Here is a 5287-nt window from a genome sequence, read left to right on the forward strand (position 1 = left end):
AGATGTAGTATTTTTTTACATGATGTTAGTTTACTTAAAACACCATGAGGTTGAGGGCACATGAATGAAATAAAAATTATGAGAAAATTACGACTTAAAGGTCTGAAAAGGTAAATTAATTAGACCAAACTAATTTTCTCTGTATTTCAAATTTAACTTTAAAAAACAACTCCCTTAATTTCATAATATATGATGTTATTACAAATATTTGTGCTACTGTGATTAGAAGTGAAGAGCAAAAAGAGTTTCCACTAGAAAGCGGAAATATAATTTTCAAAATTAAATGATAATTTTATCAAAACATAGGTGGTTTAATTTTAATTTAATGAATTTGTATTGTGATTATACATAATACACAAATTACTAGTAATTCATAGTATCAAAAATCATGTTCAAGTACGGGATTACAGAGGTTTGTAGGATGGACCGCTGCATATAGAGGGAGGAAGGTGGTGGATATGTTGATGAAGACGGCGAAGTTGATGGAGACGATCGCCGCAATGTTGGTTCCCTTGGCAGCACTCCGGAGCCACCAGAAGAGAGGGGGAGAGGCCCTTTCCTTGCTCCTCTACCTCTCCCCTAGATGGGGAAAGATTTCCTCCTCTGGTCCATGGTGTTCTTGGCCTCCCGGGGCGAGAGACTCCCTTGAGATTGGATCTAACTTCTGTGGATCCTCTGTTCCATGGTGTTCCCTGGGAAAGGCCCTTTTTCCTCAACAACAAAAAACCGGGTCAAGTCCGTAACTTAGAAATGAAAATCCCTTTATCTCAAAACAAAATCCCAAACCGAGTCTATATACAGGAAATCCCTATTTCATGCTCGTCGCGTGAACAGACGCATAAGGATCGAGCGCATTGGGCCGACCTAGTTAGGTGATCTCGTTCGTTCGGTTTTCGGAACCTTCTAGCAGGTTCATGTCCGTTTTTAGGAACCTTCTAGAAGGTTATCAGAGCCGTTTTCCCTCTTTTCTTCTGTTTCTTTATATTTTTTGTTGCCTTTTCCTTTTTTTCGTTGTTCATTTTTTGGTTTTCCGGCTTTTCCTTTTTATTTCTTATTCAAAAAGAATTAAAAATGGGTTTTACAAATTATTTAGAATTTTCAATATATGTTCTTGTTTTACAAAAAATGATTGAAAATTTCAAATTTTGTTTGCATCATTTGAAAATTGTTTACAATTTTTAGACAATGTTCATGTTTTGAATTTTTGTTTCTGAATTTCAAAAAATGTTCTTGTTTACAAAATTTTGTTTCTTTTCCCCTTTCCCTTTTTACTAAAATGTTCGGGGATTCAACTTTTTGTTTAAAATTTTGAAAAATTCCTGCTTTCATAATTTGGTTCATCAAATTCAATAAATGTTCATGTTTTCAAAAAATGTTGAATTTCAAACAAGGTTCCCTTTTTCAAATTTGTTCATTCAAAAAGTTTTCATATTTTTAAAAAATGTTCGACACATTCAAAAAAAATCTTGTTTTTCAAAAAAAAACTACCACCGTTAAGCTGGTTTTCTACGATGGTGAACGGCGGTGCGCGCAGCGTGCACCCGTGCAGTGAGCGTCGACGGTGAGGACGGCAGGACGGTGCACCCAATGCCGCAACCACAAGTCAGGGAGCTGCACCCACTATGGGGTGGAGGCTGCAAGCAACCATGGACGAGCTACACATGGGGTGTTGCAAAGGGGGGGGGTGAGGGAAACGACGGTGGAGATGGACGGCGGGGCAGTAACGAGTGAGACGTATGGCGGGGGCAGCGGCGCTCGGAGGAGCCGGCAAGCTGGGCGGGGCCTCTCCTGCTGCCCGCATGGATCTGGTGCGTGTTGGGGAAGAAATGGAAGGGAATCAGATAGTCCATGGCTGGTTTGATCGGGCGGCTCGCGCGTCGCGCGTGACCGGCCTAAATTTGAGCCGGCGCTCCGACGCCTATCACTGCCCATAGAAAAAAGTCCACAATAAACCTTAAAACTCTGTAGAGTCAGTTAAAATCAAACCTTCACATTCTAATCCCAGAAGTTGACACCCTAGACTTACTGATCCCAGTCAATTAGATCTGTTTGTCACACCGGGAAAAGGATGATCCCGGTCGGGATTACTAGCTTCTGTCACTAACCATAGGGGCCCACATGTCATCTCCGTCTTCCTCGCTCTCTTCTCTGGCTTGCCGACCCACCTCCACTTGGTCAACCGTCACAAGCTTGTCTGCTCTCCAGGCGTCGTTCCCCGCTGTCGACTTCGCGGGTAGCGACTACGAGGGGCAACAACCCCCAAGTCCTCAATATGATGCTAGATCACAACATGCCTCCGAGGTGCTCGACATATTGCCGCGACGAAGGGTGTCGATGGTGATAGCAACAGCTCCCCTGCCTTGTTGAGCACGAGCTGCTGACCTTTGCAGAATACACCGTACCAATGGCTCTGACGTTTGTCAGCTCGCAGTGGTACTTTTTTTTGCGGGGAATTTGATCTTTTGCCACTACTTATTTGTACTTTGATAATTTGCCATCCCTTACTTTGTAATTGACCCAATGACATCCTTTACCTGGCACTTTGCTAATTTGCCCTCTGGCAAGTGGGTCCTGCAAAAAAATACCAAAATACCCTTGCCAATCGATTGACCAGGAATCGCTCGAGAGCTTCGGTCGTCGTTCTCGTTCTTATCCCCTTCTCCCGCACAGGAGACGGCGGCGGCTACATCCCGGCCAGGAGGTGAGTCCCTCTCTCCCGCTCCTCTCCCCGGCGACCTAGGGTTAGGGTGACCAGCACGCAGAGCGGCGGCGGCCGGCTGGGTTGTGCCCGTGATTCTCGGCGCCGCTGCTATGTGCTGCTGTTGCTGATGCCGCGCTATGTGCTGCTGCTTATGCCTCCGCCGCTCCTCCAGTCTTTAGCCGCTGCCTCTGCTGTGTGCAGCCGCCGCTGCTGCTTGGGAATGACCAAGGGCCGAGGATAGAGTGGAGCGCCCCATAGCAAGAAGCCAGGATTGGGATTAGTGCAGCCGTTGTTTATGTCCTCAGTTAACAAAATTAACACAAATCAAGGCAAAACAACAGTGTATGCGTAGTATTTCCCTGAATTGTTCCTGCTGCTTGTGCGTTCCTGCTGTTGCCGCTATGAGCTGCTGCTGCTTATGCGGCCGCCGCTGCCGCTGCTGCTTGTGCTTGCTTGCTGCTGAGGATACTGCATTGATCACAACTTCTGCAATACTAAAACCTTTCTTACATAGTGCAAGATATCCATATTCATAAATTGCAATAAAGACAAATCATTCATTATAAAAAGTCTGCCGAAAGAAAAAGGGTAGAGAGATATAGCCATCTAAGAAAAGAACTCCAAATTACTAGTCTATCTGTTGAAAACATGTGCGGTTTACCATAATCAAAGGTTTTATCCGTTCTCCTTTTTTAGTATCGAAAGTTGACAAAGTGAAGGATTCTTTCATGGTGTTGGTATTAAAAGCTGTATTTGACCTCTCACTCCCATATACGTTCATTTTAGCACTTTTTAAGAATGTTCAAGCTTGTAAAATAGAATCCGCCCAGTCATTTATCGAGGCATCGTATTTGAGTTATTTACATTTTTATTTCATTCTTAACCTACCATCTTCTCTCAGTATGAGTGGGCACCACATGATGCAAATGTCAAATGATCCTTCTATATGTTCTCACCTCATTTTTTTCCCACTACAACAGGAGCCCTCATTTATGCTTTTCACATTTTGTTATCTATATATTGATGAAAAGTTCTACCATTCTATTGTAATAATAGACGGGTGCAGCAACGCGCACCAATCATGATCTAGTAGTATGTTGTGACTAGAAGGTAAACACATCAATTGTTCTTTGTAATGTTAATTTTTTTTCTTCCAAATCTTATATTTCTCAACACATGCAGGATGTTGGCTATGGCATTGGCTGATGAGGCATCGCAGCAACCTACCCCAACCTCAACCTCGAAAGCTAGGAAGTTGACCCCGAAGAGAAGGAAGATCTAGTGTTGTGCATCATCTTCTATGTTCTCTATGCTTTCGGTTGTAATATGTCAGACTTGGCAGCCCCTACTAATTTGTGCAACATCATAGCCTTATGTTAGATGATGTATGAAAATGTGAAATATCAGTTTTATGCTATATTGTGTTCAATTTGTGTGATGGTACATGAATATGTTCATCTCAAAAGATATGTTATATTTTGGATCATATGTGTATAATTTTTTGTGAAAAGTCAGAAAAACAAACAAAATGATGTCCAAATTGGGCCAAAATGCTGCCCAAATTTTGAACATTTTTTTAACAACCCAGAAAAATTGAAATAATTCCATAAAAACACCATATACGTGTGACTATTCTGGTATAATTTGAGCTCATTTGGATGAAACATTTTGGAGGAAATTCAAATTCAATTTTTCAGTTGTAAATTTTGACCAAATTTTGAAAGTCCTTGAAAAATATTCAAAAATTTACAGAAATTCAACAATGAAATTCTAACTATGCTGGGAAATTTTCAACTTATTTCGATCAAAGGTTCAACGTTTCCATGCATTTCAAGTTTCAGATCAACTAGTTTGACCAAATTTTGAAAGTTATCAGAATAAATTCGAAAAATTACAGAAATTTAACAATCTAATAATAAATATTCTGGGAAATTTGCAGCTCATTTGGATCAATGGTTGGAGAGCGACTTCAATATGATAAAACACTCTCAAATGACAAAGTTTGGCATCATGGCGTACATACAGTACTGTCCAAGAAAAAGCATTACTACATAACTCTTACAATCTGATTGCATCTCTTGCAACAACACTAACAACTACTACTTCACAAGCTTAACACCACTAGTCTTTCGAGCAGCAGCAGGTTGAGACGGGGAGCAGCGGCGGCCGGGGGGGGGGGGGGGGGGGGGGGGGGGGGGGGGGGGGGGGGGGGGGGGGGGGGGGGGGGGGGGGGGGGGGCGAGGGGAGATGCAAGAGGAGCAAGAGGGAGAGGTGGTGGCGGGGCAGCAGGGGCCTCCGGGGAGCAGCAGGGCGACGGCAGCGGTGGCGGCTGTGTCAGGAGTGAGCACGGGCTAGGGTTCATCCCGATTGAGGGAGCAGACTGTGTGTTTTAGTCAAACAGGTAAAAGGGCAAAAGTGTCCGCTGTATTGTGCACTTAAGTCGTTTCTTCTTTGCGAAGATTATTTTTGTGTACACAAGTGGCAAAAGAACAAAGTGCGAACTAAGGGGATCAATTACAATGTGGATTAAGAATGGTGCATATATAATTATATATGCTTCTGCTTCCCAAACATATTACATTTTTG

The 5287-nt window shown here is 42.9% G+C and overlaps 1 long non-coding RNA gene across 1 annotated transcript; it reads left to right on the forward strand.

The window, feature by feature from the left end:
- Window positions 1–2518: 2518 nt before the first annotated feature.
- Window positions 2519–4187, forward strand: LOC125540034. The gene is made up of 2 exons (XR_007297145.1): window positions 2519–2701; window positions 3884–4187. It is a non-coding gene; the product is annotated as an uncharacterized LOC125540034 (long non-coding RNA).
- The last annotated feature ends 1100 nt before the right edge of the window (window positions 4188–5287 follow it).

The sequence above is a fragment of the Triticum urartu genome, chromosome 2, assembly GCF_003073215.2.
Source record: "Triticum urartu cultivar G1812 chromosome 2, Tu2.1, whole genome shotgun sequence".
NCBI classification, from domain to species: Eukaryota; Viridiplantae; Streptophyta; class Magnoliopsida; order Poales; family Poaceae; genus Triticum; species Triticum urartu.